Here is a 10,500-nt window from a genome sequence, read left to right on the forward strand (position 1 = left end):
TAGGTTTGGCCTTTTATTCCGTCTCTGGCTCGACGTAATAATTAGATAATATGTCCATAACACCAATGTATGTGTCTGATGTATGCTAAAGCAAATCAAGACTAAGTTAGATTATGAGACTTAAAATAAAAATCCCTCACTAATTAAAAGTTAAGTAAATAAGCAAGTTATTAAAATCGGTTGCCCCTCCCTAATATTATAATTCAGCCGGCAGTACTGAGGGCCTTTGGGTTGTTGAGCAAACTCAAGCTCGGGGTCTTATGGTAACACCTGAATTATCGAAAATCGTTCTTTCATGAATATGGGGTAATACTTAAATTAGATTATGATAATTGGATGAGCAAACTCATGTTATCATAAACTAATGGGCAATTTGGTTGGGATTAATATGAATAACATATTAGTTACTAATGTGGTTAGTAACCCAATAACCTAGGAATCACATTAAAGATGTGATTGATTACATGAATCTACCTAACAAATGAGACTAGCTTGTTGAGCAAACTCAAGGTGAAATCTCAGGAGTTAGGATCCTAGCTCACTAAAGGATTTGTGAAATTCTTCGAATTAATATGGAGGGCTATTAATTTGGCAAAATAGTGGGAGCAATTTAAAATGAACTAAAAGACCTATAATTTTAGATTGATGTACTTTAAAGCAAATGAATAACATACGTTTACTCTTTCTCACTCTCAGGTTAAATTAAAACACTCTTAAAATCATGACTAAAACCAATCTGCAAAATATACTTACCGATAACAAGTTGAACGGTTCAAACTTCACCGACTGGTATCGCAACCTCAAAATCGTTTTGAAGTTCGATAAGATAGGGTATGTACTTGATACATCGATACCCCTTATCCCATCTGATGATGCTCCCATCGAAAAGATCGATGCTTACCAGAAGCATAAGGCTGATGACGATCATGCGGGATGCATCATACTTGCATCGATGACACCAGAATTGAAAAGGCAACATGAGGAGATGGATGCCTATTCCATGGCCGCGCACCTGAAAGAGTTATTTAGGAATCAAACTCGGTGCGAACGCTATGAGATACAAAGCAGTTATATAGATGCAAGATGCAGGAGGGCACATCTGTAATGACACATTGTGTCAAGATGATTGGCCTTATTACCAAGTTTTCTAGTATTGGAGATGCGATGGATCATGAACTAAGTGTAGACTTACTTCTTCAATCCCTCCCCGAGAGTTATTCACAGTTCATCATGAACTACCAGGTGAATATCTTGCAAACCTCTCTTGAAGAGCTTGCAAATATGCTCGAGACAGTCGAGCCCAATATGAAAGAAAACAAGGGAATACCAGCCCTTGCTATTAAAGGATCACAGAAGAGGAAAGGGAAACCTCCCAATCCTAACTATCCTAAGAAGGGCAAGGGAGCCATGCTCAACGAAATAAAGGGGAAGGAAGTGAAGAAGTCCAAAGGAGAGTGCCACTTTTGTGGTGAAGACGGGCATTGGAAAAGAAATTGTTTGGTGTACCTAGCCTCCCTCAAGAAGGGAGAAGTCGGGACTTCAACATCTGGTATGTTTTATATTGAAATAAATACAATTTCACTATCTGAATCTTGGGTATTAGATACCGGATGTGGATCTCATATTTGTATAAACATTCAGGGACTCAGACGGACTAAGGAATTGAAGAAAGGAAGCATAAACTTGCGAGTAGGAAATGGAGCAAGAATTGTCGCCCTCGCTGTTGGAGATTATGCTTTAAGTTTGCCCTCTGGGCTTGTAATAGAATTAAGGAACTGTTTGTATGTTCCAGAAATGTCTAGAAACATAATTTCTATTAGCCGTCTTGTTGATGACGGTTTTCATATTTCAATAAAGAACAAACATTGCGAGTTTTATAGAGATGGGATTTTCTATTTTTCAGGAATATCACAAAATGGGATTTATGTGCTAGATGACAAAATTTCTGTATTCGCAATTGATACCAAAAGACATAAGCTAGATAATTCGACTTACTTGTGGCATTGTCGTTTAGGCCATATAAACAAAAGACGCATGCTTAAGCTACATCAAGATGGGCTTATAGATTCAATTGATTCTGAATCATTGGAAACATGTGAAGCATGTTTAAAAGGTAAAATGATAAAGACACCCTTTAGCAATAAAGGTGAGTGTGTATCAGACACTCTAAGATTAATACATTCAGATGTATGCGGTCCTATGTCAGTCCAAGCAAGAGGAGGATTTAGATACTTTATAAGCTTCATAGACGACCATACCAGATATGGTTATGTTTACTTGATGAAGCACAAGTCTGAGGCTTTTGAGAAATTCAAATGCTTCAAGAATGAAGTAGAAAATCAATTAGGAAAGAAAATAAAGATACTTCGATCCGATCGAGGTGGCGAATATCTTTCAGATGATTTTCTAAATTATCTAACTGAATGTGGGATATGCTCACAATGGACACCTCCCTATACACCACAACACAATGGTGTATCCGAAAGGAGGAACCGTACCTTACTAGATATGGTACGATTCATGATGAGCATATCATTACTTCCAAAGACATTCTAGGGCTATGCCTTAGAAACTGCCCTCTTCACCCTAAATCGAGTACCAACTAAATCCGCTAGTTCCACACCATATGAATTGTTCGTTGGTAGGAAACCCACATTCTCATTCGTGAGAGTATGGGGTTGTTCAGCATTTGTCAAACGCGTAGCGTCAAACAAGCTAGATTCTAAATCTGACAAATGTTTCTTCATTCGATATCCTAAGGAAACTGTAGGGTATTACTTCTATCATCCAGATGATCAGAAAGTAATAATATCCAAGCACGCAACCTTCTTGGAGAAAGAGTTTCTCGAAGAAACAGAAAAGGGAAGCATGATTGAACTTGATGAAGTTCAAGAAGAAGAAACACCGACTGAAACAACAGAAGCGGTTGAGGAACCCGAAGCAGTCCCATTGGATGAGACTCAAGTGCCACCCATTCATAGATCACAAAGAGTTCGTGAACTCCCAATTAGATATGGTTTTCTAGTGGGAGATGATGATGAGGTTCCCGTGTTAGACGACGAACCCGAAAACTACGAAGAGGCTCTTAATAGTCCAAATTATAAAGCATGGCTCGAGGCCATGGATTCTGAAATGGATTCTGAAATGGATTCCATGTACACCAACCAAGTGTGGAGTTTGGTTGATCCACCCGAAGGGATAAAACCCATTGGGTGCAGGTGGATCTTCAAAAAGAAGACTGACATGGATGAAAAGGTTAGCACCTACAAAGCTAAGTTAGTAGCGAAAGGATATCGTCAGAAACAAGGAATTGATTATGACGAAACTTTCTCTCCTGTGGCTATGTCCAAATCAATCAGAATAATGCTCGCTATTGTCGCTCACTACGATTACGAGATTTGGCAAATGGATGTGAAAACAGCTTTCCTAAATGGAAACCTGCTTGAGGATGTATATATAATGCAGCCTAAAGGTTTCATATCAAAGGATGCAAACAAGGTTTGCAAGCTACAGAGATCCATTTATGGACTCAAGCAAACATCTAGAAGTTGGAACAAGCATTTTGACGAAACCATAAAACAATTTGGTTTCGAACAAAATTGCGAAGAAGCTTGCATTTATAAGAAAGCAAGTGGGAGCTCAGTTGCATTTCTAATATTATATGTGGACGATATATTATTAATGGGAAATGATATAGCTCTACTACAGTCGGTGAAAGTATGGTTATCAGGTAACTTCTCCATGAAAGACCTTGGTGAAGCAGCTTATATACTTGGTATAAAGATCTACATAGATAGATCAAGAAGACTGCTTGGTCTTTCACAGGCTACATACATTGAAAAGGTGCTAAAGCGGTTTAGCATGCTTGAATCGAAACGAGGTAACTTACCCATAGTACATGGAGTAAAGTTAAGCAATCAGCAATGTCCTAAAACCGAAGATGATAAGAAAAGCATGGCTGTAATCCCGTACGCCAGCGCAATCGATTTGATTATGTATGCTATACTATGCACTAGACCTGACGTAGCGTTCACGTTAAGTATAACGAGTCGTTATCAAGGTAATCCGGGAGACGAGCATTGGAATGCCGTCAAGAACATTCTTAAGTACTTGAGAAGGACTAAAGACATGTTCCTAGTGTACGGAGAAGGGGATCTAAAAATAGAGGGATTTTTCAGATGCTAGTCATCTCACAGATGAGAACGATTTTAGATCCCAATCAGGATACCTGTTTATCTTGAATGGGGGCGCGGTCAGTTGGAAGAGTTCCAAGCAGGGAAGCGTAGCTTTCTCTACGACCGAGTCAGAGTACATCGCTGCTGCGGAGGCAGCAAAGGAAGCGGTTTGGATTAAGAAGTTAATTATAGAACTTGGTGTGGTGCCTGACATTGTAAATCCCATTACTCTGTACTGTGATAACAATGGAGCCATTGCACAAGCAAAGGAACCACGGTCTCATAATGCATCCAAGCATTACCTAAAGCGATACCACATTATAAGAGAGATTGTGGCAAGAGGAGATGTGAGAATAGAAAGAGTACCTACGGAGGACAACGTTGCAGATCCGTTGACAAAGCCCTTAGCCCAGAAAGTACATAATCATCATCTAAGTTCTACTGGGATAAGTTGTAGAAACAATTGGCTTTAGTCCAAGTGGGAGTATGTTGGGGTTTAGTGTCCTATAGACAATTGTTCTAGGATATAAACTTAATGTAAATGAAGTGTTCTTTACATCATTTGTTTTAAATAGATATGGTTTCATAAACTATATAAAGGCAACCTCTTTTAAGAACTAAATAAGTCTAATAAAAGGAAATCCCTAAGTTTGTTTAAAGAGATTATAAAGTGTTCATACAATTATGAAGTGAGACGAAACTTTATAATAAACTAATAAACTTAAAACCACCCCAAGTCAATTAATATGTTTAGAAATATGATTGACATATCACTATTGAGACTTGCATGTAACAATGTCTTCTGTCGAGACAGAGAGCTGATCTCACAAGCTTCAGATATGCAGATATCTGGACAGTTACATGGATCCAATGAAAGGGAGTTCATTAGGATTGGGGACCCGACTTGAGATAACAGGATGGGTAGATTTATCCTTGTCACCTATTCATCTCATTGGTATTAATAGGTATAAGTAATCCTCAGACTCAAAGGAATGTTAATTAGTGATTCTGGATTATGGAATGTCATGCTTTGATCCTGTTGTAACACGATCCATAATAGAGATGACTCTGGGGTGTGAACGGCAGACGTTGGGTATCACAGGAAGTAATTGCAGGATAGTTATACATTGGATTGAGCATTTGTCACTCCCGATAAATGGGAGATACGTCCAAGAATCGCTTGTGGAAGACTTGACTCTAAATCCTTGCAAGGTGATAACTTAAGACTTGAAATGCAGATTTCACTTAACCTATCTAATTGGAGTTCACTCGGCCTGTACAAGTAAAACGAATCTCTCGCTATATGTGACTTGACATTATCCATAGTCATAAGATTCAGTTCAAGGATGTAGTTGATAAAGGATCGAATTATACTGTAACTAATACGGAAAGGTCAACGACAGAATCAACCTGTCTTCTTATAGCTCTGGGGGAATGTTTCGGATTTGCTAATCATATTTCGCGTACTCATTCCGTTATGCAAAGATTAAATATAATTCTGAGAAAATTAATTTAATAGTTGCATACGGCTAGAAGCAATAAGAACCTAATGGGTCACACATAAGACTTGGAGCCCAAAAGAGAAACAAATGTTAATTAATTGATGGAAGCCCAACTGAGTCCACTAAGGCCCAGTAAGTAAGGGGGGCGATTTTATGTATGATAAATACATAAATAATTAATTTGATTTTAAGCAATCATAATTAGATTATGATTGTGAATTAAATTAATTAAATGATAAATAAGTTAGGAGGTTTAATGAGATTAAATTGCTCCTATTATTATCCTATAAGATTATTATTATTATCTTTATATTTAGATATAATTATAGATAATAAATAAGAATTATATTCCGAACTAAATTCTTATTCAGTAACCTAATTCTATCTAACTAGGGTTTAGATATAAGAGAGTATATATACCCCCTTTACATGTAAATTTCGGCTAAGGCTAGTCTATTGAAGAGAGAGAATTTCGACCCCCCTGTTGAGGACGAGATTATTCACCGCTTCCTTCCGTTTCAATTGATTATTAATCTCTTTCTCTATTCCTTGATCTTGTGTTGATTAATTAGAGGCAATCTATTCTTGATCGCTTTCATACGGTTGAATTCTAACTTGGTTTTGAATTGTGTTTTTTTATCTTGTGCTCGGGAACTCGAAGTAAGAGTTGTGGGCACTTCGATTGCAACGGTAGATAGAACATAAAAAGGTATTTCCTTCTATCCCTCTTTATATGAAATAACGATTAACGGATCTTGGGTTAATGGAAAAAGGTTAAATTTTTTATATTTCCGCTGCCAAACGTTTGCCTATTTTCCTTCATGGGGACCAACTCATTTTTCTCATTGAGAACCACTGTGGTTCCTCCTTTCTTTGGCACAACATGAACCAGGCTTATCCATACACTATCGGAAATGGGGTAAATGATTCCGACATCCAACAGCTTGATCACCTCTTTTCGCACAACCTCCTTCATGTGGGGGTTCAGTCTACGTTGTGGCTGGATAGACGGCTTGTGATCCTTCTCCATCAGAATTCTATGAACACAGACTGTTGGGCTAATACCCTTGATATCATCAATTTTCCATGCAATGGCATCCCTGTTTCTTCACAGTACCTCCATGAGTTGAGCTTTCTGATCAGGGGTTAACTTTGAAGAAATAATCACCGGGCTTCCGCTAGGTGGTTCCAGAAACGCATACTCTAGCTGTGGTGGTAAAGGTTTAAGTTCGGGTTTAGTCAACGGTACAGTGGGTATTTCAGGTGGTTCTTGATGAGTGGGAACAGTAGGGTCTAGAGGAGGTGTAGGAAAGTTGGTTTCAATGGAACAGCATGTTCCTTCGCATAAATTCACCTCTTCTCCCAAGAGAGGTTCCAGAGTGTCCTGTCCTTGTTCCTGCAAAGTGGAAAGACTTTGGAAGTCATCTAAGAAACAGCATGTGTCATCATTAGTGTTAGCTCGTCTCATAGCTTCATTCATTTTGAAAATGATTTCTTCCCCATTAATTCTCAAAAATAGTTGTCCCTCTCCCACATCTATCAATGTTTTACCCGTTGCTAAGAACGGTCTACATAGGATAATAGGAACATGCAGGTCATCATCTATGTCCATTATGATGAAATCAACAAGCAAAATGAATTTTCCTACTTTGACTAGTACGTCTTCCACAACTCCCCTAGGGTAACATACTGACCGGTCGGCCAACTGATTGGACATTCTGGTTGGTTGTGGTTCTCCTAGTCCTAGTTTAGCATACACAGAATATGGCATAAGGTTTATGCTAGCTCCTAGGTCACATAGTGCATTTTCAATATTTAACTTGCCAATTGAACAGGGAATAGAAAAACTCCATGGATCCTTTAGCTTTTTCGGAAGCTGCTGCTTGTTCTGGAGTATTGAAGAACAGTCTCTGTTCACTTGGATCATTGAGATATTTTCCAAGTTCTTCTTATTTGACAAGATATCTTTTAAAAATTTGGCATATGTCGGCAACTGGGCTAGTGCTTCCACAAAGGGAATGTTGATGTGTAGCTTCCTTAAGGTGTCTAGCACCTTTGAATTTCTCTCTTCAAGCTTCTTATTTATCAACCTCGTCGGATAAGGTACAGGTGGAACATAGGGTGGAGGTGGTTTGTACTTCTTTCCTTGTTCCTCCTGGTCTTGATCAATGGTTAATTCTACCCCGACGGGTTCTTCTTGACTAGGAACAGTTTGTTTCTTCTCGTCTTCCACATTTCGAGATGTACCTGCACACTCAACGTTTTCATCAGTAGGTAAAGTTGGTTGAGTTTGCTGACTAGATCTCAGAGTGATGGCCATGACATCTCCTTTGGGGTTTGGTTCTGTGTTACTTAGCATTATCCTTTTTCCCTTTGACGTAGATGCAGCGAGTTGATGGACCTGTGTCTCTAGATTTTTAATTGACGCTTGTGTCTGCTTCATGAACTGCATCATCATGGTCTTCATGTTCTGCTCTATATCTTCCTTTGGTGGAACAGGTTATTTATAATGCTGTTGAGGTTGCCTCTGGTAGTGTCCTCCCTGTTGTTGCTGATACCTTGGTTGTTCATGCTGATTGGGCTGTCCAGTCCATCCAAAGTTCGAATGATTTCTTGTGGATGGGTTATACGTATTCGAGTATGGGTTTTGTGAGTTTCTTTGATTATATCCCGCATAATCACATTCTGCCTGCTCACCTTTTCCTTGTTTAACTCCAGGGCAGTTGATGTTGAAATGAGGCCCTCCACAAAAATCACATATGTCATTGAACGGGGGTTCGCTGTGAATCGATGATACATTCATATTGACGAGCTGTCTTGCAAGCTGTTCCACTTGTGTGGTCAGTTTTGATACAACATCGATGTCCGTCGTTCTTTTTCCTTCACTCCTAGCCGAGTGCCAGTTGTAGCTCGTGCTTATGACTTTCTCAATCAGATCGTACAAGGCTTGTGGCTCCAAATCTTCGGGGTTACCATTAGCAATGGATTCGATTTGAATTTTCTAAATGTTGGTGACTCCATTGTAGAAATTCTGCACTTGCATCCACATGGGGATGCCGTGATTTGGTACCCTTCTCAATAGCCCCTTGTACCTTTCCCATGCTTCGGCTAGGGATTCATCTTCTTCCTGTACGAAATGAGATACCTCATTTCTGAGTTTAATAGCCTGTCTAGGTGGAAAATATTTCATCAAAAACACGTTGGCCATTTCTTCCCAAGTGGTGATCGTCCCTGGTTATAAGTTCCTCAACCAGTTCTTTGCTTTGTCCTTAAGAGAAAAAGGAAACAGCTTCAACCTGAACGCATCATCGGAAACTCCTCGATTCAATCTGAAGGTGTTGCACAGTGTGATGAATTCCTGGATATGCCTGTTTGGATCTTCTGACTGGTATCTATTGAATTGTACTGCTGCCTGCAACATTTGTATCATAGATGCTTTTACTTCAAACATGTTGTTTCCTTCATTGGGCAATACAATGCACGACGAGTGTCCTTCCGTGGTCGGCCTCAAATAGTCTCTGATCCTCATAGCTGGAGGATTTTTATTTTCACCTTCTTCTTCCTGATTTGGTTGGATTGGTTGTTCGGGTGGTACTCTTCCAGCCATCCTTCTTTCTCTTTGTCGCTCTCTTTGTCTTGCACGTCTAGCTCCCGCTCGGTTTCATCTAAACGTTCTCTTTAATTCGAGATCGATAGGAAAAACTGGAGGTCCAGCTCTGCGCATAAACAATTTGAGAACTCCTTCTGGCTGCACTATTTAGCAAATAGATTAAAAACACCTTGTTTCACAGAAATTTTCAGATAAATTTTGTTGCTTTCAATCCCCGGCAACGGCGCCAAAAACTTGTTGTCTACCGAACAGACTCTAGCAAGTGCACTAGATACAAGTAATAAAGTGATAAGTTAAGTATCGTCTCCACAGGGATTGATGACCAAATTTTACTAGAAAAATATCGCGGAACAGGGTGTTCGTGGTGTGTGAATTCTTTATATTAAGAGATATTGTGAATTGGTAACAAAGTAACTGATTCAACGTATGGAAAATAGTATTTGAGAATGATAAAATGGTAGAACAGGCTAGGCACAGCGGAACAGGTTACCTTAAGTCCCTAAACACCCTATTTATTCACGAATGACGCAAAGTGAAGTCAAGGTCTCTACTTTAATGCTCACTTAAGTCAACTCTCATGTGTTCTTAAGATTCTAAGACTTACTACAACCATAAGCGTCCATAAGGTTGGTTCTTTCTTGCATTACGATTGAAACATCATTTCAATAAAGAAAACCCTTGATACAACCACCTAACATCTCTGCTTCGGGGTTGAATGTTTGATAAAAGGTTCAGTGTAGATGAAAGCAGTCTCCTATCATTCATCTAACACTAACGTTCATACATGAGCAATGTAATATAAAGCTTTAGCAAACACTTCATAAATTAACTACATTCATTCATAAGTAAGGATCAGGAAACTTATATAACCGGCCCTGACTGGCCGAACCTATTCAAAATGGGTACTCACTCATAGTGGCGAGTGAGCAATCTGCTGATACAAAGCTATAAAACTCCATTAAAGAAGTTTTCTTCCTTGAGAGCTCTCCTCTCTGTCAAAGTGTCTATTTTTTAGTTCAACAAAAGATGATCCCCTTTTCTTTGCTCTTATGTCTATTTAAAGAAAAGAAAAAGGGTCAACCCGGTACAAAAAGTATCCGAGCAAATATTACAAAATCAAAAACAAATTGTCTTCACAAATCCTAGATTGCTATTAGTGGTTAAGATCCTTTTGACCCTTGAACACTCAAGGGTCGAACTTTCATTTCATCAT

At 38.9% G+C, this 10,500-nt stretch overlaps 1 non-coding gene across 1 annotated transcript; it reads left to right on the forward strand.

Moving 5' to 3' along the window:
- The first annotated feature begins 8,730 nt into the window (after positions 1-8,730).
- LOC136231430 (small nucleolar RNA R71) lies at positions 8,731-8,837 on the forward strand. Its single transcript, XR_010689816.1, has one exon. It is a non-coding gene; the product is annotated as a small nucleolar RNA R71 (small nucleolar RNA).
- Positions 8,838-10,500: the final 1,663 nt, after the last annotated feature.

The sequence above is a fragment of the Euphorbia lathyris genome, chromosome 5 (genome assembly GCF_963576675.1).
Source record: "Euphorbia lathyris chromosome 5, ddEupLath1.1, whole genome shotgun sequence".
Taxonomy (NCBI): Eukaryota; Viridiplantae; Streptophyta; class Magnoliopsida; order Malpighiales; family Euphorbiaceae; genus Euphorbia; species Euphorbia lathyris.